The 24,817-nt window shown below is 38.7% G+C and overlaps 1 long non-coding RNA gene across 1 annotated transcript in view; it reads left to right on the forward strand.

Annotated features, from left to right (window-relative positions):
• Positions 1-16,443: 16,443 nt before the first annotated feature.
• Positions 16,444-24,817, forward strand: part of LOC122811248 — a 1,815,945-nt gene continuing 1,807,571 nt past the window's right edge. Inside the window, exon 1 of the long non-coding RNA XR_006366231.1 lies at positions 16,444-16,599. This is a non-coding gene — a long non-coding RNA (uncharacterized LOC122811248). The remainder of the gene's footprint in view (positions 16,600-24,817) is intronic.

Genomic DNA, 24,817 nt, shown 5'->3' on the forward strand with positions numbered 1-24,817 from the left:
ACCCTAGAATTCACAGTTAAGCAAAATAAACTGAATGAATTTTTAAATAGCATGGTAGCAGTTTTGAAGTGTGGTAGACTGAAAACATATATAGACACTCAAGGTTTAGAGAAATAGATCAAATGGAACATTATTTGCTTCAGACAACTGAAGCATACCTCTCAAGTGTACCTCATTACGAGGAACGTATCTCATTTGGGGTCTTAAAAAGTTCATGTTCCTCGAAGTTCCTCAAAGTTCCACATTGAAAGAGTCTGTCGCGCATTCAGTGTTAGGAATTTTTTAAGTGCAATCCATGGTAAATAGAAATTAATCATATTAACTCATTAAAGGATCTTCTTTATAAGTAAAACCAGCATATTTTTAACCATCCTATGACCTTCCTAGTTGAAGTTGTTAGTTAGCCATTAGTATGTGTTCCACATTTTGCCCATTTGTTCCACATTATGAAGGCGAGTGTTCCTCATTTTGGAGATGGAAGGTTGACAGCTATGAACTGAAGTAGTTGCATCCATGACTAATGTTAAGTACTTCTCTGTACTTGATACTAATTAATAGTTTTGGGAAATTAATCTAGATGAAACTAGTTCACAGGTATACAAATTCAATATTTCTCATGGTAAATAAAAAATTCTGAGGTTACCACATGGAGTTTCTTTAGCTCCAGATGTATTATACAGAATTAAAGCAGGAAAGCTGAAGTTCTAGATGGTGTAGGCAACATAAATGATATTGTAGACTGCGGGAGTACCAAACAGCATCACACCCTATAGTTGGTGAAACTATTAGACAAATAAAGGCAAAGAGACTTGAAACTAAACAAAAGTAAATTTCAGGTCTACCAACATCTAAAAAGAACAAGGGATATATACTGACTTCAGAATGCCTTAACCCCAGTGCTGACCAAGCAAATATAAATATACAAAGTTCTCAGAATAAATGATCTCTTTGGCATTTCCTAGGTGTGGTGGATTATCTTTTCAAGTTCATCCCTAATATGCCATATATAACAGTACCAGTCATTATGTTATTAAAGCATTTTGTGGCATTATTTCAGTCAGTGGAACAACAGAACAACTTTGAAATGCTAACACGTGGTGAATATGTATATAAATTATATAACTGTTCTGTAGACTGAAGCTAGCCAACAAGTTCTGAGTGCAATGTTATTGAGGTAAGGGAGACCATTAACGTATCAAAAAAGCTGTAACTTATAGTTAAGCAGACTGCGTTCAAACAGAAAAGGCGTTGTTAGCCATCATTTTTGATTGCCAAAAGTTCACTAACAGCTTATTTAGCTGATTAGAGCTTATTGAACAAATCTTTACACAAGTTAATTGTGAGACTCCATAGGATGTTGCAATTCTTTAAAATATGTTCTGCAAGTTTATTACTTAACTGCCAAACTAATGTATATTTCTGATACCATCTCCATAAATGTTAGGAAAAATTATTTTAGAAAAATCTAGAAGTCCTGTGGATTGTTTCTCAATTATTTAAGCATGTTGAAAAAATAGAAAATCTTGAAAATATGTACAAAGGAAGATTTCTAACCGCATTTTCTGTGTAGTATGTTTATTTTGGGATTGCTAGATAATCCTTATTCATCACATCCAATATTTATTACAGTATTTTCCCAAGAGTCAAGCTGTCTATTATTCAAGGCTTACTACACAAGGTGGCAAAGTTATAATGTCTACCAAACTGCACGAAAACATGTCAAACCAAATTCTTGAGTCATATCTAGACATAAACATGTGTAAAGAAAGGGCGTGTGATGACCTGCATTGGCTTATCATGGCTGACAAATAGACAATAGTGCAGAAATGTGAAATGTGTAGCACAATCAGAAACCAATATCATAAAGAGGGAATTATACTATATACATTCAGTACTTACTTTGGAGGAAAATGGAGAATAACTTATTTCAGTATAAAGATGCACATTATGTGTAGACTGCTGTTCAGAATTTCCAGAGGTTGTACACAATCCCACAAATCAAAGTGTTGTTGCAATACCGAGGTCAGTCTGCGCTAGATGTGAAATTCTTAATGACATCATATTCAAAAGTGATCCTTGGAGTCTAAGCCATGCATTTTGTGGATGGATGGGAGTTTACACATGTTATTTCAAGTCCTAGCTATCTTCAAAGTTATAGCTAAGTGGAATGAATGGCTCAAACAATGAAAATCTCATTAACAATATGACAATTTTGCATCTTCAGATTTTTATCTGTTTTCAAATAAAGAAATATGCCTTTGTAGGCCATGGGGCCATCTCTGACACAGTTGTTGATGGGTAGATGTCTAACATCCAAATTCATAGACTCAGAAATATTCCAAGGTTACCAAATCTTATGACCATTTAAGCCTTGCCAGTACCCTCCCTCAGGCAGCACCTTCTTTCTCTGGGTGAGCCATACCAGTCGATCCCAGAGACAATTTGTGGATAATCATATTGTCATACTGCTGAACATGCAGGGAAAGTTTGGGGTCTATATTATAAGCACAAACATTTACTTACTCGAATACCTAAACGCCGACACATATTCCGCGAACCGCAAATACACCAAATGCCCTAAACCGCGAAATTCAAAAAGTCAAACCATCATAGTTGTCCCACCCCACCACCCTCTACATACTACCTACACAAACAAACTAAATAAACCACATACATACACTAACCAAAACCATACTTCTAACCCTAAACTAAACCCTACTTCTAGCCTTACACTAAATCTTGCATATACCACCATTGCACACTTACCTTAAAAAGCTATACTCAAACTAAATAATCCACACACATACACTTAACAAAACCCTACTTCTAACCCTACACTAAATCTAACATACATTACCATCTATGTACTTACCTTAACCCACACCCTAACCCTAAGGTCCGTAGCTATCGCACACTTACCTTGCAGAGCTATACCACAGAAGGGCCAACCATGACAATTCGACGTTTCTGATTTCGCACTTCTGGACTATCTATGTTTTCGCGGTTCAATGAAGATGTGTCGGCGTTTAGGTATTTGGGTAAGTAAATGTTTGTTCTTTTAATATAGACCCAAAGTTTGTTCCAGATGTTTGTGAGGCACATAGTTATAGACCAGTTCCTCCACCATGATGTACTTACCAGTTGGTGAAAATTTATATCCCTAGTTCTAAGACTGGTGGAGTTATTGGACTTGCAGAGATAAAGGATCTACAGGACAACTGGGTCTCTATTGTTATGTTAAGTGAAACAAAGATCTCCCCTCAAACATCTGTAAGACTCTGAATAAAGGCAAAGATGTTCGAGCCTCTCTTGAAAGTTTGGGGACTTTAGACTTGTAATTTTTCAGGTAAGGAAGCTTTGGGGGTCTTTCCAATTGTTTAATATATTTAGTGAGATAGAAGCTGAAGGCAGCACTTTACTTGATAACCGGTCTGATCAGTGCTGAGTATAAGGGAGTGATTACCTTTGTAGACATTCATAGTATTCCTTTAGGTTCATAAGTATTTACTAGGCCATTGATCCGTGAGGATCTTTGGCAGCCCATCCATGCACTCCCACTGAGTTTCTAGCCTTAGCAGTTTAGTGGCAAGTTCTCTGTATTTTTCAGAAGCCTTGTATAACATCAGATGAGATATTCCTTTAGTATTGTGTGAAAACCCTTTGTGTAGTAAATCTGAATAATCATAACCCTGGAGCAGGTATTCACATGTTCCACTTGCCCATAAGGCATAGACATGCCAAACCACAGATGAACTTATGATTTCCCATCCATGCATCCAGGGAGAGCTTGAATAAAGCAAGTCATGTTCATAACTTCACATGGACAGAAAGGCAGTTTCAGAAAAGTATTAGTCAATGTGAAATACATCTATCCCTCCAGCATGTTTTATTTAAGTATGCGTGGAGATTGTGGTCTTTAGAGCAAGTGTTTCTGTCATGATTGAATTGTAAAGGCTCTGTTTGTGAGGCAGAAATCTCCTGTTAGCAGCCTGTATGACACTGAGAAGAGGGCCAGAGCTTCGAGGTAGTCGCTGTAGCGTCTGTGATGTAGTCCCGTGATTTTCATAGTTGCTGAAGTTGAGTCAGGTGATTCTACAGGTACATGCAGAATGGGGCATTATATTCAATGACTAGGCTAATGAATGCAATGTACAGTGAAATAATCACCTCTTTAGATTTGGATACCATAGCTTTGCTAATAAGCTGTGCTATAAAGAGGGACTTCCTAACGCTAGTCGACATATGGTAGTTGAATGACAGATCATTGTCTACAAATGTTTCCAGGTCTCTCACTACTGGTCAGTTTTCAGGGGAGTGTGTTGTCAATGTGATAGTTGCAGGAGACATCTTGTTTGCTTGAATGATACAATTATGACTTGGTGCTTAGTTTTAAGTCATGGTTTTGACACCAGCTATTTGTTTGTGACAGGTCTTTCTAAAGCATCTTGGTATCTTCTGGAGAGTTTATGATGGGACCTAGTTTACAGTCATCAGCAAACTTTGTCATCCATAAACCCTCAACTTTTACCATGTTCTCTGAGAAGTAGATGTCAAAAAGGAGTAGCCAAAGGACCAAGCCCTGGGGTTCTCAGCTAATGACTGATCTCTTGGTGGAGGTAGAATCACCCACCCTAATTTCTTGGGATCTGTTTGTGAGTTAGTCTGAAATCCAATGAGTTACATAGGTATTTATATTTAGCTGAATGAGTTTATTAACTATGCCTGAATGGGGGATGGTGTCAAATATCTTTGCAAGGTCCAGATAACCAGAGTGAACAGATTTTCTCCTCATCCATTGCTTCGGGGACTTTCTCAAAGACGTCATCCAGGTTGAGTAGGCAGGATTAGCTTTTGACAAAACTGAACTAACTACGGTCAATAAAACAAAAAAACAAAAAGTTCCGTACCATCGACAGATAAATCAATTCTTTTATTTTCCAACTCTCACAGTAAAATTCAACGAAATGAGCGCTTTCGTCTGCCCAAAGCAGACTTCATCAGATAATGAACCAGTGGTGCCTCCTGTTTTTATACACATTAAAAACAATTATCTAATTTACAAATAATTATTCAATTGATTACAATTGTTGAAACCAACTCTGAAGGTTAAAAAATCTTTTCTTTAAATATACTGTTTCCTTGTTTAAACTGCAAAACATTGAAAAGCTAATATAAAGTGCAACAGTGCTTGAACATGTGATCTGGTTTTCTTTATATAGGTGTATATGTAAAAAAAGAAGAAAAATTCTTTATTATGCAATTGTAAAAAATAAATAAAAATAAGTTATTTTGTTTTTTAAAAAACAGGTTTATAAATAAATATAATGCATAATTTCGTTGGAGCTTTTCTCCCCGGGCCTCCACTGAAAATGGACATATATCCAGCTGGACTAGCCCGGTCAACAAATGTAAAATAAAATAAAAATAAATAAATATTTGATGTGTTATAAATAATAAATTTGAAATGCCCTCCTTTTTATTCAGCCATGTATTTAATTTACACTGAAACTAGTATATTAATGAATAAAAATATATAATAATGATAATTATTAAATAAATATAAAAAACAATAACTACGGTCAATAGTTTGTAGGTTGTCTATGTCTTTGTTTATTAAATCCAAAGTAATCCTCTTTATAGACTCATAGGTTCATAAGTTAGTACTAGGTTAGCTGCTCTTAAAGGCCATTTTAAGCCTAGCCAATTATCTTATTTGGTGCTTAAATTAGGCTATTGTGTTTGGTGTTAAGATTCCCTTTATCTGTTCCAAGATATATACTTATATATTACTCTAGTGTAATTACTAGGATCATACCATAGATATTAAGAGCGGGCCCATGCATGGGTTAAAGCTCTGTCCATTAGTAGTACTGGGGCAGTCCTGGGGTAAATTTCTTATTTCCTATCCACTGATCCAAGCTACACTTCAGTGTGGACAAGGATGAGCTTTGTTTTATGTGGATGGGGAGTCTGTTCCAGAGTAGTGGTATCCTCTGTCACATATAGCCATCTCTCAGAAGTGTACTCCTAATGTTACAGAAGAGGTTTGGGTCCCTAGATTGGTTATTAGGATACCGCCTATCAGTAATGGGTCAGAGGATGACTTGTTTGCTGGACATGAATCAGCCTTACAGATGAGATTGGTCAGGCTAATACCTCTCAACCTTGTATTGCAAGAAATCTGGACAAAGCCCAAAAAAATGTGGGGACAAAGGCCCCAAAATAGGGACATATTTTAAATATTGCACTTATAAACTTAGAAAACTCAAATGTATGTCATTATTTACCTGAGATCATCCCAGTGATTTGACAGAAAACTGTACGTTTTATGAGGAACAAACCTGTGTAAAAAATCTGGACATTCTTTGAAAATCTGGACAGTTGAGAGGTATTATAGGTCATTAGTTGTCTGGGTCGGTTGATGCCCCATCTTTGTGAATGACAGTCCTCCGTTCATTTGGTACAAACCATATTTGGAGGCTAGTACTGAAAGGCTTCTGTAGGGTCATGTTTCATCCTGACCAACAGGCATCCTGGTATGTTATCCAGCCCCATAGAAGCAGTGCTCTAGGTCTTGGATAGTGCCTTGAGAACTTGTTCATGGGAGATTTGAGGGGGAGGTGTGGAAGCTAAGAGGTCAAGGTAAGAGGGGGAGAGGAGGGATGAAGTTAGTTAAATGTATTCGCTAGTAGAGTTTTTATATCTTTAGGCATAGAATACATTATGTTTTTACTATTAGCTCAGTGTAATTTTTAAACATTATTGTCAAGGTTTCTGACATAGTTAAACAGTTGCTATGATTGTCCTTTGCTTGAATGGTTATTTTTACCTATTATCTTGCTTTGCTTGATTTAATCAGAGTCTGAAGTTCTGTGTTAGCCTTGGTAACAGCATTTCTGGCATTTGCAGAGTTAGACTAGTTTTTATATGCAAAGAGCATTTTCCTTTTATTATAGACTCTATTTATATTAGTTTTCCACTATAAGGGTTTATTATTGAACTTGATGGTTTATTTATTTCGGAGCAGGACAGGTGCTTCTATGCAGTTATTTATATGCTCAAAAAATCTGGAGGTGAAGGATTCTGCATTTGAAGAAGGGCTCTCAGGGTGGAAGGAAAAGCTGAATTTTGCCATTTCAGCACTCAGGTTTAATAGCATTACTTTAGCATAAGCTCTGAATAACAAGTTATTGAAGGATGTTTCCAGATTCAATTTTATGGTAGATATGACTGATTTGTGCTCTGAATTGACTAGGGAGGATGTTACAGCTGGAGGGGAATAGAGCTGCTCTGTACTGGTAAGAATCAAGTCTAGGAGTTTATCTCCCCTCTTTGGGGTATAGACTAGCTGGTCCAGTGGGGTTCTATTTGTGAAGTCCTGAAATCTCTGGGCATTCATTATTGGAGATGTATAGGTTTCTCAGGTAATGGAAAGGTGGTTGAAGTCTCCCAGAGAGAGAATAGTGTTTGGCTGAATACTTAGGGTTTCATATTACATAGGTTGGAGTCACAGGCCATGGGAACATGGAGGGGGTCCTATAATTGGTTGCAGTGTGATATGGGGTTTTGTTAAAGGTAATTTGAACATGAAGGAGCTCCAGGTCATTATCCTGCTTAACAAGTCTGGAGGTGTAATTCCATTTTACGAGTATAGAGACACCACTGCCTTTAGTGCCTTCACCCATTGCAGTGGGTTTAACCATGTGGTAGGTGTTTAAACCCTGCACTCATGGGGAGCTGTCAGTATCCTTTAACCAGGTCTGTGGTAGGCATGTAAACCCTGCACTCATGGGGTGCTGTCAGTATCCTTTAACCAGGTCTGTGGTAGGTGTTTAAACCCTGCCCTCATGGGGTGCTGTCAGTATCCTTTAACCAGGTCTGTGGTAGGTGTTTAAACCCTGCACTCACGGGGTGCTGTCAGTATCCTTTAACCAGGTCTGTGGTAGGTGTTTAAACCCTGCACTCATGGGGTGCTGTCAGTATCCTTTAACCAGGTCTGTGGTAGGTGTTTAAACCCTGCACTCACGGGGTGCTGTCAGTATCCTTTAACCAGGTCTGTGGTAGGTGTTTAAACCCTGCACTCATGAGGAGCTGTCAATATCCTTTAACCAGGTCTGTGGTAGGTGTTTAAACCCTGCACTCACGGGGTGCTGTCAGTATCCTTTAACCAGGTCTGTGGTAGGTGTTTAAACCCTGCACTCCCGGGGTGCTGTCAGTATCCTGTAACCAGGTCTGTGGTAGGTGTTTAAACCCTGCACTCCCGGGGTGCTGTCAGTATCCTTTAACCAGGTCTCCTTGATGTTACACACATTGATGCACTCGTTGAGCAGCAATATCTTCATGCATTCAGAATGTTGCTCTGCTACGCTGGAAGCTTTTGTAGACTGAGTTTACCTAAAAAAGGCACAATGGGGTGGATAAGGTTTTTGCCAATATATGAAAGCCTTCAGGGGACAGGTGCATGCCATTGCTGACAAAGCTGTTGGGACTGAATATCATGTCCTCACAGGCAGATATATGTTGTACCTCCTTCATATGACACCAGAAGCCAAGCCAGTTGTTAAAGTCAGTCATTTTTTTTGTTCATGCTTTGGCAACTCGCTACGCTAAATAAAAGGATTTCCTGAAGATCTTTGTCACATAATGGCAAAAAAACAGGGAATTATCAACCTAATTTCCTAGGTCCCTATCTGCATTTCCATTTTGCAGTGTTGTGTATACAACATGAAGACAGGAGGTTGTCTAGGAAAAAGGATGATACTATACTTTTTAGCATTTAGTTTGAGTTCATTTTTAATATGAGAAAATTTACTATAAAGAGTTCATTCTTAAGGATTTGTGTGTCAGAGGGTGACTTAATAGCAACCCCAGTTTGCAGTCATTTGCAAATGTTGTTAAGAAATCTTGTCTCTCTCTTATTTTTCCTTTGTTGACTGGGTTAGTCCCACTAGGCTAGCAGCCTGTTTTCAGAGGAAACATGAGGTGGCACTTATATTGCTAGAGGAAATTTGGCCAGGACACCAGGGAGCTTCCTTTACTCTTTTCCTGTGGGCAGAGCCAGACAGCAGCTGCAAGGAAGGAGGCAACATGAAGGGGCAGGTAGAGGAAACTGTTGGGAGTAAAGAATCGGAATGTGTTTTTTTCCAAATACAGGAAGGAGAAAATGACAATGTAATATAGAGAAATGGTTTCTTCATTATCTCTGAATTTATCTGAGTCACTAACTAGTCAGACACAAATTATTAATTTTTAATTTATTAATATTAATAATAATTCATCATATATACTAGTATTCATAGAAAAAAATGTGGATCAGCTGAAGAATGGGGAGATAGTTGCCACCTCCACCCCATGAATGCCAAATTGCCCTAGTTTTTGAGAATAAAAGAAGGAATTCTGATATTGAAAGATGCTGATAGGGCTATAAAGTGGCCTGAGAAAGCTTCAATTTATGTATTATAAGGTAGCTAGTAATAAAAATATAAAATAGAAAGCTTTTAAACAGAAGCTTTAGTAAAGAGCACTATAACTATAAGAGACAACTATGAAAGTAGCAATAAAGATGGGATGTTTTTTTTTGTTACATTTTAACTTCAAAGTGATGATTAATAAAAAATTATGGAAAATTGGAATTTTAATAAAAAAAATAGATATAAAGATATATAATCAAAAAAAAAATGACATCATATAGAAAGAATAGATATAGGAGACTTTATACTACACTTATACACATAAAAAAGCCTTGTACTAATGAAATAAATGTTGTGTTGAATTTGGGAACATTCTGTGGAAATGAAAAATATGTAAATGTAACATAAACATAAATGAAGTGAATAAAATAAAAAAAATTTTTTTACAAAGGCAAATAAATATACATGTATGAGCAAGGTGTTGTGTATTAGTATATTTTGTTTTGTATTAACAAATACTATATTGAGGAGAAAAAAAAAAGATAGGCAGGAAGAGGATAAAAGAACATGTTAGAGAAAAAAAATAAAATAAAGTACTAGTGAGTTGCTGAGCATTTAATTCAGTACCATGGAAAAATATAAAAAAAAATAAAGTATGGAACATCTTCCATTATATTATTATATTTATGAATGATGAAAAAAAAAAAAATGTTAAGACAAAAAAAGAATTTTTGATTATGAAATTTGGGACTTTACATCCACATTTATGTTGATTGATTACTTGCTTTTTTTATAATATTGCAAGTGTTGTTTTATTTTTTTGTTTGTTTTACTCTTGTTGGGCTGTTAGGCCAGAGAAGGAAGGATTCAAAATAAATTTAAATTGGATTGAAGGTAGAGCTGGGACTCACTGATAGTCTTTGTTGTTTTAATAATACAAATTATTAATTTGTCTGGCTGTGATTTGGAAGACACTACACTTCACACTATGATGTCTGAGAATGAACCAAGTGACACTACTACACTATCTTACACTGACATATAAACAGTACCTTCCAGAGTACTGAGGAAGAACTTACCACTCCAAGCCAGAAGAGGGCACCAACAACTTTTACTATACAGGAAATGGCAGTCAGTGGTAACCAGCATGTTAAACCAACCTCCTTACTGATTATAGGCCAAGAATCAGGAAAAAGTTATGTTGCTGTCTTAGGTGAGGGAGCACTCTATGTGAAATAGAATGACTATATTATTAACAGGTGTGATGTCCTTCGTGGTTCACTGTTGCAGTCATGACTGTAGGGTTCTTCCTGCCAGCAGCAGCCCACGATCAGCCAGAATCCCAAAGTCTGGATTGGGCATCAGCTGAGGTCGCTTTTATCCTGACGTCAATGCGCCAGGAAGTATAAAGACCTCAGCCGACGCCTTTACCCCAGTCTTTCTTGCCGCGCTGTGCCCTGAGCAGTTCGCTGATGCTGGTCAGCCTACTCCTGTCTGTTTTTGGATTTACTTCCAGGATTTTTCATTTTTTAAGATAAGTACACCGTTGGGGGGGTCTTTTTCTTGCTCCAGTCAGATGTCAGAAAAAGTTAATAATTGTATTTCTTGTGGGAAACAAATACCTCATAGGGATTTTCACTCTTATTGTATTCCCTGCGTGGGGCCTGACCACGACGTTGCTAATTGTGGGTTTTGTGCTAGATTTAATCAGCATACTATTAGGTGTAGGTACAACTTTGCCTTCTACTATTTTGGTAAAAGGTTTAATTATATGTCTTCGGATTCTTTTCCGGCTTCTGGTGTGTGTGTAAGAGGCGCAAAGATAAAGACAGGCCTCCGAAGTCCAAAGCAGAGGATATTACTCAGTTATTGCCAGTTGCTGGTTCTTCAGTCGTCAGTGAGGTGCCTTTGCAGCCCCTGTCATCGCCTCTTTTGAACCAACTGCCTGTACCAACTCCGGTGTGGAGCTGATGGGGCCTACAGAATTGCCAGGGAATGGACCTTCGGATATTACTCCCTCAGTTGGGTCTGGAGCCGGTAGGCAGGTACCGGCTTCTGAGGGAGTTTTCAGGCCTTCATGTATATATGGATTCAGTTTTGCATTCTAAGACATTGACTACAGCTCCAGCTAAAAAGAAATGGCAAGCACAGACACCTTTTGATCAGGGTCCTAGGCCTCAAAGGCAGATGCTTAGGATGGCTGAAGATTTGTTATCTATGATCAGGGGTTCTCATCCCCATCCTGACAAAAAGCCTAGATTACAGTCCGATTATGATTCTTCAGACCAAATTTCTGTTTCTTCTGCTTCTTCCCTTGAGCACGATTGTTCCTTTCCTCCTTAAGAGGATTCTGATGCTGAAGATTCCTTTCCTTCAGCCTCTCCTCCTGAGGATTATTCTTTTAGTGAAACTTTGCATGATATGAGGGAGCATTTTCACTGGGAAGGGCAGGAATTCTCTGAAACCAAGAAAAGGCTTAGGGATTTTCTTCTTCTCCCTCAGCATAAGCCTCTTGCTATTCCTCCTGTATTGGACATTGTAGATGATGTTTTTTCAGAAGCTTCCCTCTCTCCTGATTCTTTTCCCCCTCAAACCGGATAGGTATTATAGGGTTCCAGATTCTCACAAGTTTCTTTTTAAGAATCTTTCACCTGATCTGGAAACAATTTCTCAGGGCCCTAAGGGTGTTAAGGCGGCCTCTGCTAAACATTCTATTGCCTCTGACTGAGCGTCTAGGGCTTTGGAAAGATGGGGTAAAAAAGTTTATACTTCTGCTACATTTTCTATTAGAGCTTTGAACTGTCAATTTCATATGCTAAAGTATCAGCAATACCTTTTGTCTGTATTTAAACAAAAGATGTCAGCTGTTTCTATTGGTGCGGATGACAAGGAGTTACAGGATTTATTGCATGCTATTGAACAAGTGGGTAAACATACCCTGCATTGTGGTTTTGATTCTTTGGAAGCTTCTTGTAGGGCTGTGACAACTGGCACAGTTATTAGAAGACATGCTTGGTAAAAGGAACAAAGCTTGCCGGATCAGGTTAAAGCCAAACTTTTGGATGCCCCTTTGCAGCACGATGTTTTGTTTGGGGCCAAAGCTGAAGAGGTATTAAAGAAAATGGAGGACAAAGCCAAATCTATGCAGACGGTTAAGGATTTTCTACAGGTGCAACCTCCTAGATTTAGCAGGCACTGGCCAGCTAAACCTTGGTTCTTTCCGAGCTCGGATGGGCCTCAGAGAAGCAGATTCAGGCATTCCAGAGGTAGGGGACAGGCACAAACCCTTTTTAGGAATAGGCAGTGGCCTGCCCCCTCTCCCAAAGGTGGTGAAGATAAGTCTCAACCCTACAGTCTTTATGACTCTCCCTTTCTGGTTCCAGGGGCTCCTCTCCTGGAAGCACCTTTGGGAGGAAAGATTTCTCTTTTTTATCAAATTTGGGGCCGCATAACCAGGGACAAATGGGTTCTGGACATAGTCTCAAGAGGTTACAGATTTCATTTCCACACCTTGCCAAGACCGAACGGTTGGTCAGATCTGCTGAATCATCAATGGGCAGAGGCACAACTGCAGGTTCAGTCCCTCTTAGCTATGAGGGCCATAGAATTGGTACCAAATTTAGAAATAGGGCATGATTTTTATTCAAGACTTTTCCTGGTTCCCAGGAAGGAACATTCGTGGAGACCAATCCTGGACCTTTCCGTACTAAACACCTTCCTAGATGTACCAAAATTCAAGATGCTCACTCTGCAGCAGCTGCTGCCTATGTTGGGCAAGAATGCTTGGATGGTGACTCTGGACTTAAAGGAAGCTTACCTGTATATTCCTATAAGGCGAGAGTGAAGAAGGTATCTGAGATTCAAAGTGGGCTCGAAGCATTACCAGTTCTCTGTGCTGCCCTTTGGCTTATCTACTGCACCCAGGGTCTTTACAAAGTGTCTGGCACCAGTAATGGCATTTTGCAGACAGAAGGGGATTCAAATATACCCTTATCTGGACGACTGTCTTAATCAAGCGGACGACAAAGACACTCTACTTCAGCATCTAGCTTTTGTGCAGCATCTTCTACAGTACCTCGGATTCACAGTGAATCTAAAGAAGTCAAATCTGGTGCCGACACAACAAATTACTTTCCTGGGTGCTCTTCTGAGTACTACAACCCAGATGGCTTCCTTGACACCAGACAAAAAAGTGCAACTGGCTTCTTCTTTCCAACACCTGGCTTCAATGAAACAGCTGACTGCAAGAAAGGTTCTGCAGGCTTTAGGTTACATGGCTTCCTGCATTCTCCTAATACCATATGCAAGACTGCATATGAGGAAACTACAGTGGTACCTCAATAGTGTGTGGTCTCAGCATTACCACAGTTTGGAAACAGTGATCACGATTTTACCTTTTCTACATCAAGAGTTTCTTTGGTGGGCCAAAGCCTGTCTCCAGAACAAGAGGAGGCCTTTTTGTCCTCCACCAACCAACCATGTTCTGACAACGGATGCTTCAGATTATGCCTGGGGAGCCCACATGCATGGGAGATGTCTTCAGGGTGTTTGGACAAAGGAGCAAATTCACCTGCACATAAATTTGAAGGAGATGCTTGCTGTACAGAATGCTTTGATAGTCTTCAGGGACTTTCTTCTACCAGGGCAATTGTTGATAAAGACAGACAACACTACAGTGATGTGGTACATAAATAAGCAGGGGGGCTCTCACTCTTATCCCCTGTGCAGGTTAGCCATGGCTCTGTGGTACACTGCACTGACCTGCAGAGTCCACTTACAGGCACAATTCCTGCCAGGAAAAGACAACACTCTGGCAGACACATTGAGCAGGACACTTTCGGATCCACACGAATGGATGTTGGATGTTCAGATATTCAGGATGATAGTACAGGCATGGGGATGTCCAAACATAGATCTTTTTGCATCCCCTCAGAATCATCAACTTCCAACATTCTGCACCAGGACCTACCACAAACTAGCATGGCAAGTGGATGCCCTCTCATTCAGTTGGAAACACCTCTCAGTATATGCTTTTCTTCCTTTTGAACCTGCAGCTTCCACGGATTTAAAATTTTTGTCTTGGAAAACTGCTTTTCTTTTAGCTATAACCTCTGCTAGAAGAATTTCGGAACTGCAAGCACTCATGGCTGTGGAACCCTTCATTATTTTTCATCAGGACAGGGTTTCCCTAAGGACTAATCCCACCTTTATGCCTAAGGTGGTTTCGGCAGTGGCCTTGAATCAGACCATTCATTTACCTACTTTTTATCCTAATCCTCAAAGTGAGGAAGAAAGTCTTTTGCACTCTTTGGACGTGCACAGGCAGCTTAGTTTATACCTGGACAGGACCAAGATATTCAGGAAATCTGACCAATTGTTTGTCACTTATGCTCCTACTGTTCTAGGGAAAGCAATCACTAAGCAAACTATTTCTAAGTGGATTGCCCACTGCATCAAGTTCCGTTACTCTTCATGGAAATCCAGTTCCTGTTAATATTAGGACTCATTCTACCCAGGCTACTGCTACTTCAGCAGCCTTTCTTTGTGGGGTTCCCACCAAGGATATTTTAGAAGTTGCTACTTGGAGTTCTGTGCATACTTTTTCTAAGCATTACAACCTCCCTCTCTATTCTAAATCTAGGGCCGGTTTTGCAGTTTTGTGGCTGCTGCTCCTGTTTCTCCTCCAGCCACCCTTTCTTAGCTTTAGGACTCAACCCTACAGTCATGACTGCAACAGTGAACCACGAAGGACATAGTGCAGTTGTGTACTCTTACCATAAATGTAGATGTTCGAGTGTGTTCACTGTTGCAGTCTGAGTTACCCTCCCTCCTACCCCCTCTTTTGTTTTTTGAGTATTGTCTGTTATGAGGTATTTTGGCTGCTGAGGTTTTAGGCACCTGACATCAGGGGCAAGAAAAACTGGGGTAATGGCATCGGCTGAGGTCTTTATACTTCCTGGCGCATTGATGTCAGGATAAAAGCGACCTCAGCTGATGCCCAATCCAGACTTTGGGATTCTGGCCGATCGAGGACTGCTGCTGGCAGGAAGAACCCTACAGTCATGACTGCAACAGTGAACACACTCGAACATCTACATTTATGGTAAGAGCACACAACTGTACTTTATCTGGGACAGTGTTGTTGCAACTTTAGGTTTCACTCCTTTTTTTATGATCAATTATCTTATTCATTTAGGAGATGAAAATTTCTCCACCTTAACCTTTGAGACTTTTGAGTTTCTGTATAAATTTATGACTGTGCTTGAAACAAAACAGACTATATCTTTGTAATTCCTACATTTCCCAGCTGTTAAACGACTTTGAGAAAAATGGGTTAGTTTGCAGTTTGGAACAGTCTTTCTGAAGAAGAAATTTTGCATTATTTTTAGCCTAAATATAAAACATTTCATAGCATTAAGAAAATTTTTGATGACAGGATGTTATGGATTGGTGAATGGGAAATGCCTTTTTCCCATTACTTATTAACATGACCCACAACTTATTCACCTTGTGTTACAAAACTTGATGGTATAAAATGGACTCTAGGATATGTAGAGCAGCTTAAATGTGTTTTTTTGTGTGTGTGTGGTGAAAAAGACTACACTCCTACAATTGTCAGCCTTAATGTACAAACCTTTGGGGGGGGGCTGCTGGAGATAGAGTGTACTGTTACTACCGTATGTACTGGAGACAGAGCGTACTGTTACTGATACTACCGTATGTACTGGAGATAGAGCGTACTGTTACTGATACTACCGTATGTACTGGAGATAGAACGTACTGTTACTGATACTACCGTATGTACTGGAGATAGTGTACTGTTACTGATACTGCCACACAGGAAGATAAGCAGTGTGTTTGTGATGATACTGTGTGCTTATCAATACTGTCTGCTGACAGCACTCAAGTGATTTTGAATAGGGAGATAATGCAGTCATAGGACATGACATTTACTGTGCACCAAATGATAATCTTTCATCATGACAAACATTGACATTAATAACATTTTTCTAATGTTTTTATTAATAGATGATGCAGAGAAAATGTCCAGAAAAAGATCTGCTTCATATAATTGCATTACCAGAACATGAAATGCTAAACATCGAGACTACAACAACAAAAACCCATATCTACGAACATTCAGAAGATCATAGTGCAGAATATCGAACTTGCAGTAAACGTTGATAGGGTAAGTGATTTAGTGATGTGCTGTTACTTTGTGTTTATAATAATCATGGCAAAACTTATGGCGGAGTTGACGTCAGATGGTGGTGGTGTGTGGAGAAGTTTGGGTATGTGTAAGTTTAAAGTTTTAAGTTAATCTAAAACAGAAATTTGCAACTAAGGCATGCTAGTTTTAGAAGTGGTAAGGTTGTTGTTGTTTATCAATTGCTAGATTGTTTTTCTTTTTTTCAATGTAGTGCGATCTTGGAGTTGGTATGTTTAATTTGACGGGTGTGTGGGGGATGTCCCCCTGCAAAAGTGATGAAGGATACATTTGCTACTTGTAGGTTGTATTAATGTGTTTGATGTTTTGGGATAAAGTGTTTTAAACTTTCGCTGATATATGTTTTCGTTGTTGTGGTCTCAATTTTTAACATTTCAATGTTCTTGTAATGCGATTATATGAAGTAGATCTCCAGAAACATATCACCCAAAACAGTTTCTGTAGTGTGGCTTAAAAGTAGTGAAAAATGCTAAAGGCACATACTATAGTCAAAGAAACTTACTTTCTGTCGGGGTCTATAGATATAAACTACGCAAGCATACAGACATAATGTATTGCAATACATGTACTAGAACATCTTTAGCATAAATAATCAAACCCAGTATCTATATACATATTAAAAACAGGTAAAGATTTTTTTACATCCTTCTGTAACACGTTGATTCAGGTTCAACAATATCTTAGCACTTTCCTAAGCCTAGTGCAGATCTCGGTCTGTAGTCCGGACACAGGTGCATGCGCAAACGTTTTTCATTCCCTTACTAATATGTTTTTAACCAGTGAGTATATCACAAGTGAAACTTGTATTTTTCTAGTCCATGAAGGAGGGACATCTTGCAGTTGAAACCAAGAAAGTCTCACTACCAGTGTGTTACTTTAGCAAAGGCCAATGTTATTATTATTATTTTTATTATTATTAGGGATTGTAACTTAGCTTATGACATTAACAGATCATGCTGTAGAGACATATATATCTCTCTAAGGATGGTGCAGTGGTGCAGCAGTAGCTTTGTCGCCTCACAACAAGAGGTTCTCCGATTTGATTATCAGCTGGAGTTCCTTCTGTGTGGAGTCTGCATGTCCTCCCTGTGTTCATGTGGGTTTCCTCCAATATTACAAAGACATGCATCTGGAGAATTTTTCCCCAGGCCTCCGCTGAAAATTGGCTTCATTCCAAGTCAGACTTTCCCAGTTAACAAATGTTAAATAAATAAATAAATAAATAAATCTCCCAGAGATTGCCGCTCCTCTGGAATAAACTTCTAATTCACACAAAGCAGAGCTCCTCACTGACCCTATTCAAGCACAACATAGTAAATAGATGGGAGATCACAAATTCACCCCTGGGTGGCATCCATGTCCCTCATGGACAGAGGTAGCTGGTATTGAGCAAAGATTCATTCTGTGAATTATGTCCATCTAACCAAGGACAATTGGGGCAACTTGGTATTAACATGGCTAGGCTTGTAAGGGCTCTAGGGCCACTAGCCTAATAACCTGCTATGAGCCTATAACAGCTTGTGTTCATTTAGTATGTGCTCTTTCACAGTCCCAGAACATGTGAAAAATTCTTGGTCTTGCTCTCCCACATCTCCAGCACTTGTTTGTATCACTTCTACCTGTTGTGTAAAGTCTGATTGGCATCATGTACCAGAGGTGTGACACTATTACATGTCGATCCCATAGGCTAATACACTTCAACAAACCAGTTACTCCACACTTCTTCCCATTGTATCAAAGATAAATTCATCCCGTCCCCATTTTCCTGTTTTACCACCAACTTGCATATAGGTTTTCTGCCATTTTTCTGTAATGCAGATCCTGATGAATGTCTCCAGCATGTTTTTTTTTTCCTTGAAATTAGACTATTTTTCCCAAGGTGCACCCCTCCCACATTTCCCTCAATCTGCTGACTCCTGTCTTTGTGATATGAAACTTATTGTGTAAATATGAACCATGGGACTTGTGGGAATGTTGGACTGATCTTGTGCCTATTGAAAGGATGGATACATGTCAGTCCATCAAAGGTGGTTTTGACGAAAGGAAATAAACCAAAATCAGCTTGCTGAACCCACCTTCAGTGAACATTGAAACAATTTGTTTTCCAGTGGAGCAAGCCACCTGCACCCCTCATGTGTGGGGACCCCCACATATCCCCTGGAATTATATATACCAACTCAGAGGTCGCAGTGCAATTGAGAAAAAGGCACTCTCTACTTTTCTTCCAATAGCCTGGTATCTACTACCATATTCAGCCTGTTGAGGTAAGGATCATCACATAGTCTTGAGATCATTCCTAATCTCCATTTCAAATCCCCAGTACCTTCTACTGCCTTCTTCCATTGTGCTATTCAGTAAGAAATCAGGCCAGCCTCACCATCTACATTTAACCACAACTATTGCCAGCCTTCTTTAGTCTCGTGTTCCCCTCTAATAGGAGTCTGTGTTATATTTTCAATCAGCATCTTGTTTGACAGTGCAGACCATTGATCTGTTCTGAGATCCCGTTATGGTAGGGATCAGAAAATCTTCCCTTTCCCCATTGTAGTGGGATCACAGAGTTGGTATATATAATAAGTGGGGGTGAGGGGGTTCTGCAGCCTGCATTATTGACAGGAAATCTCGGAGTTTGTATATATAATTAGTGATAGTAGGGGGTTTGACGACCTGCATTGTCAACAGGATGCTGTTTGACAATGTGGCCATTTGATGATACGACATAGACCTCCTCTAATGAACTTAGCCAGATTAAATACTAAAGAATAACTGAGGAAGCCCCCACCCTCACTATATCTAGGTGCTATAAGTTTGTTAAAGGATTCTGGGCCTGGATTTATTAAGTATGTAGTGTTCTATCATACATTGCAAATCTCGCAGCCTTGGATTACTGGCCTCCATTGAAATGTTCCTAATTAAGTATAAACATGGTGTGGACAATGTTAATTCTCATATTTATGGATTTGAAATCTATTTTTCATGACCTCAAAATATTTTTAAGCTATCTTTGATGATTTTGATCTTATTGAAAACCACCTTCTTCTAAATTCTGGCCAACTCACAGGCCTAGACATGATGGGAGCCTGGCTTCCTGTATTCCTCCATATGGACTTTTACCAAGTCTCCAAGTGTAACTAATGTAATCTTGTCCTAATTTATCTTTAAAAACATTGAAGAACTCTTGACAAGATTCCATCAACCTCTTCCACCATGAATTTGCAGTTGTCAGCATACATCAGAAACAGATGTTCCCGTGACCCTGCTCCCAGAGTGACCAAAGTAGTGCTCTTATCTGGAGTGCTCCATCCCCTATCACCAACAGAAAAAGCCCAGGGGACAGGAGACAACCTTGTCTAGTGCCTCTATCAAATATACCTTCCCCTGTATAGTTCCCATCAATTCATATTTCAAAAGTTGATGCCTGGTATAGGGCTTTGATCTAACTCTTAAATCTTCCCAAATCCTCTAGTTTCTAGCACAGCAAAAAGAAAGTCCCAGGTTACCATATCAAAAGCACTTTTTTTTTTTTTTTTATCATATCAAAAAATAAAACTCCTGCCCTACCTGGTGTAAAGTTGGCTAAGGCCCCCAGATATCAACCCCTTGATTTCTCCTGACAAACCCCCCTTTGCCCTGGCTGCAGCATAACACTAAGTACATTGTCCAGTCTGGACACCAATATTTTTGCCAGAATCTTGATGTCTCCATTTAAAAGTGATATCAGTTTGTAAAAGATTGGGGTTTTCTCCTCCTGCATATGTTTTAAAATCATAACTAATGTAGCATGCCTCATAGAAATGGCAATATAGCCACTTGAAAAAAATCCATCAGAACATTGACCACTTGCTCTCCACCTCACTTATACAACTGTATTGGAAATTCATCTGGTTCCAGAACTTTTCCCCATCTCAGGTTCTTAATAGCCATTATAACTGCTTGTTTTGGTGTCGGACTATCTAACTTAACACTTACTGTACCATCAGGTATACGCCTAGCGCAATCTTGCTAAAACTGTCTTTCAGCATTGTCCAGTCTCCTTTCGCCACTACAGATTTGTATAGACATTTAAGAATTGCCCACTCCCACCTCCTTGTGTCATCCCCAGTAGTAAACATTTCCATCTTCTAACAAAATATTAGTTATTTGACATTCCTTTCTCCTGTCCTTGAATAGCCATGCTATCTGTTTAGGACCATCTCCCCATTTGGCCCATCAAAATTATCTTATGCACTTTTTCACTTGGGAAATTGAGATAGTTTCTATTCGGCATTTAACCAGATATATCTAAAATAACGTAGCCTGATGGCAGACATTATCTGTTACTGTTTCCCTTTGTAAATCTCTTAATGCAGTGCAGTTGGTTGTCTCTGTTTTGTGGATAACCTCCTCTGCCATGATCCTTGCTCACAAAGCAGCTTTTACACAGTCACACTATATCAGAGCTAACTCATCTTCCACCATTGAATTATCTGCAATAGTACTCTATTAACTTAACTAATATTCATATCTTTCCGGAGATTTTCATTTATAGAAAGCACATCTCTAAATTCCCTGTCCCATTATCTCATCTTTATTTACTGCTTGTAGGATCATTGGAGAAAGGACTTTCCTGCCCTACTTCCTTTCTGGAAAAAGAATATCCTAATTCATTCCCACACGTTTCTCGCCAGATGTCTACCAGATTTAATTCACCTAATGCCATTTTAAGTGCCCAGAGGTGTGTTTCCTTCCATCCCATATGAACATAGCCTGGTGAGATATTAGATCTCTAGACTTTGAAAGAAATGAGAGAAAAAAACTTTCATTTTATATATTGGGTGCCTATGCAATAGCCAGTGCAGCCTTCATCCCTTTGATTATAATCCATATAATAATGCAGTGAAATAATATTGTTATCCCTTTTTTGCCCCACATTTTCATGTGGTTAGTATAGTTAATTAGAAAAATCGTGTCTCTTAACTTACTCTTGTCTTTAATTTTCACTTTTGTTTCTTTCAAAAAAGACCATGTTTATTTGCCCTCTTTAGCCTCTGCCTCACTCTTTTCTTTTCAATAGGGTTGGAAACACTTCCACTTTTCCATGTTATAACTTGTAAGCTACCCACTAAAACCTGTGTATTGCTTAGGATGTTCCAAAGGTAACAAAAGCCGATTTACCTAGTCCACCGGTTACCCCAGGACCCTCCCCCTTTCTCAAACGATGATTCCAGGCTTATGATCCTAAGCTATGGAATATTCCCATTGGACAGATCTCTGCCTACACTAAGATCTAACGGAGTTTGGAGGACTTACTGCTAAGAAGGCAGCATGCTGATCACCTCTGACTTGCTGGCTCTATCTCATTTTCCTACTTTGACCTCTAAAAGCAATAATGCTAAACTTTAAATGCTTATCTGATAGACTTAATGCCCATTATTATTCCCCACCGCATGTATCATTGGTATAGTTAAGGCAAGTCAGAACTAGTAAGTTACCTGTTGCTAGCGTATCCCAGATAGACAGTAGAATGGTGATCAGCCATCTTGTTTGTGTTCAAAGTTCTTCTCCAGTCTCATCTTCATACCTTAGCACACAAGTGAAAAAAATATATAAAAATTATACTCAGACAACAACGGGAAAACAATCCTAAAATACATTAACAAACTATTATTAGTTATTAAAACTAATCATCTCTGATTTCACTTTTTCAGTGTATCGAACCAACTGCATGTTTGCCTAAATATCATTCACTTACACTGTTATGCAGTTTAACGTTATATATCCATGAGAAGCAGTCTGTCTTGATGGACTAACAAATTACAGTCTCTTTTTCCAAGTTACTGCATATTTTTGTCCATTCTTTCTACCAAGATGCAGCAGTAAGGCATAAACTGAAGGCAGACTCTTATTCCAGTGAATGAGTCACGTCTTTTGGTCTGCCCTTGTGTTACATTCAGAATGTGATGAGTCAGTTGGGAAAATCTTTTGTAGTCCAGCATTGGGCCAGCAATATTCATCCTGAGAATCAGAGTTCTGTGCAAAATGGCTGACATTCTTGATCTATTTATCTACCTCTCTGTTCAGACTGCATCAGTGGGGGAGATTTATCCATGGCAGTTATGTGTTTTGTGTATATCTCTAGAGTTTGACCACCTGTTTCAAAATTCAGTGCAACCTTTGGTCTCACCACTGCAAGTATACCCTCTAGAGTTTTTTCCACTTCATTTCCAAGATTTCATGACTATCATATTCCTATCTTCACTTTTATGTTTCTTAGCTGGTCCCAGAGGTCTGCTTAGTGTGTTTCTCATCTCCTGTTTGGTTTTGATATCTCCCACTCCATCTCCTTGATGGAAATTATGCTTTCAAGCCCCCCATCCCACCAAGTTACTACCCTCATTCTGCTGTATCTCCCTCCTTAAGAAACATCAGTCCTCTAACTTGTCTGTAAATCTCCAAACCTTCCCTGTGAAGGGCACAGACAGCACACCAGGGAACAGGATATTTGTGAAGTACCCATGGGCTTGAAATTGCCTCCTGATTACTCCCAAGTCTTTCCTTTCTTATAAAGAATGGGTGAATAGTCTTCCGTAAATTTTATTTGACCATTCTGCCATGAGATGCCTCTGTTCTTGCACCTATAACTAATGACCCATTTCTTAGCATTGTAGGATTCAGTCACCATCAAAAGCTGATAGGGGGGTTATGTCGGATCATACAACAGTTTGGTCTTGATGGATGTGATAACAATACTCCTTGAATAAGAAAGTGACTAAAATGATTGACAGGTGTATGTGCTGATTTACATATCATGTTACAGGAAGGACTGCTACTTTTTAATTATGCCATCACTACACCTCATTTATACTTTGATCAGACTGGTTGGTAACTTTCAAACTGAAGTATAAAGCTTTGTCTTTAGATATAGAAAAGGAATACTTGTGCAAAATAAATTATTAATGTACTGCTTATGATACATAAGGCAATCTTCAGCCACCCGAACCCCAAGTGCTCAAATATCAGTAGCTTTGAGCCAGGGACTTGAATGACTGTTAGCTCGAATGTTTAGAAAACAAAAAAACAGCCAAGGCTAATGGTACAAGCAAAAAAATTTAATCAAATTAAGTAAGTGCTTTCATGGGTACAAATGCTCCCACTTCTTCAGACTGTTTTACAAAATTAATGAAACACCTTTAAATAGAATTCAACATAAATACATGTGGGTCAGCTGATTAAAAGGTCCAGTAAGATCTAAATAACAATTTAAAAACTTAAGCCTTAGTCAGCTTCAACAAATAAACATTTAAGACATATAACCATGATGCATGCTGTATAACCTGTATTTTAAAGTTAAAGAATTTGAAAAGAGAGGTTATTCATCCTTAGAGTATGGATTAGAATAACTTTGTTGCATATTCCTTATATATATATATATATATATATATATATATATATATATATATATATATTTAAATGTATTTTTAAATGTATTTTACATGTATTTTTCTTCTTATATATTTGGTTATATGTCTTTAATGTTTATTTGTTGAAGCTGACTAAGGCTTTTTAAAAGTTTTTTAATTGTTATTTACATCTTATTGGACCTTTTAATCAGCTGACCATCATGTGTTTATGTTGAATTCTATTTAAATGTGTTTCATTAATTTTGTAAAACAGTCTGAAGAAGTGGGAGCATTTGTACCCACGAAAGCCCTTACTGAATTTAATTAAATTGTTTGCTTGTACCATTAGTCTTGGCTGTTTTTTTTTTCTACTTGCAGTTTATATATTTTTGTTCATTGTTTCTCGTATGTGTGTCAGTTATTGCCTAAGTGTGAATACTGTGCTTCAGCAAGGTTCATAAGTAGTGGGGAGTGCAACTGCTGCAACTTGCCCAAATGCAGTATTCCATTTTGGGCAAGGTTAGTACGGTAACTGTGGGATGGGACTGCAGGCTGGAATTTTAGGTAATGATTAAGAGGGAGCATTAGCTTTAAGGAGCGGGAAGGGGATTTTAATTTAAGGCGTGAGATGGGAGTTTAGTGTTAGGCAGTGGGAGGGAAGTTTAGTTTTGGAGATTGGGAGGGAAGTTTTAGTTTTGGAGAGCAGGACGTGAGTTTAGGTTTAGGGAAGGATCGTGGACTCTAGGATTATGTGTGTGTGTGTGTGTATATATATATATATATATATATATATATATATA

The sequence above is a fragment of the Protopterus annectens genome, chromosome 9.part0 (genome assembly GCF_019279795.1).
Source record: "Protopterus annectens isolate FY-2018-M chromosome 9.part0, PAN1.0, whole genome shotgun sequence".
Classification (NCBI taxonomy): domain Eukaryota; kingdom Metazoa; phylum Chordata; order Ceratodontiformes; family Protopteridae; genus Protopterus; species Protopterus annectens.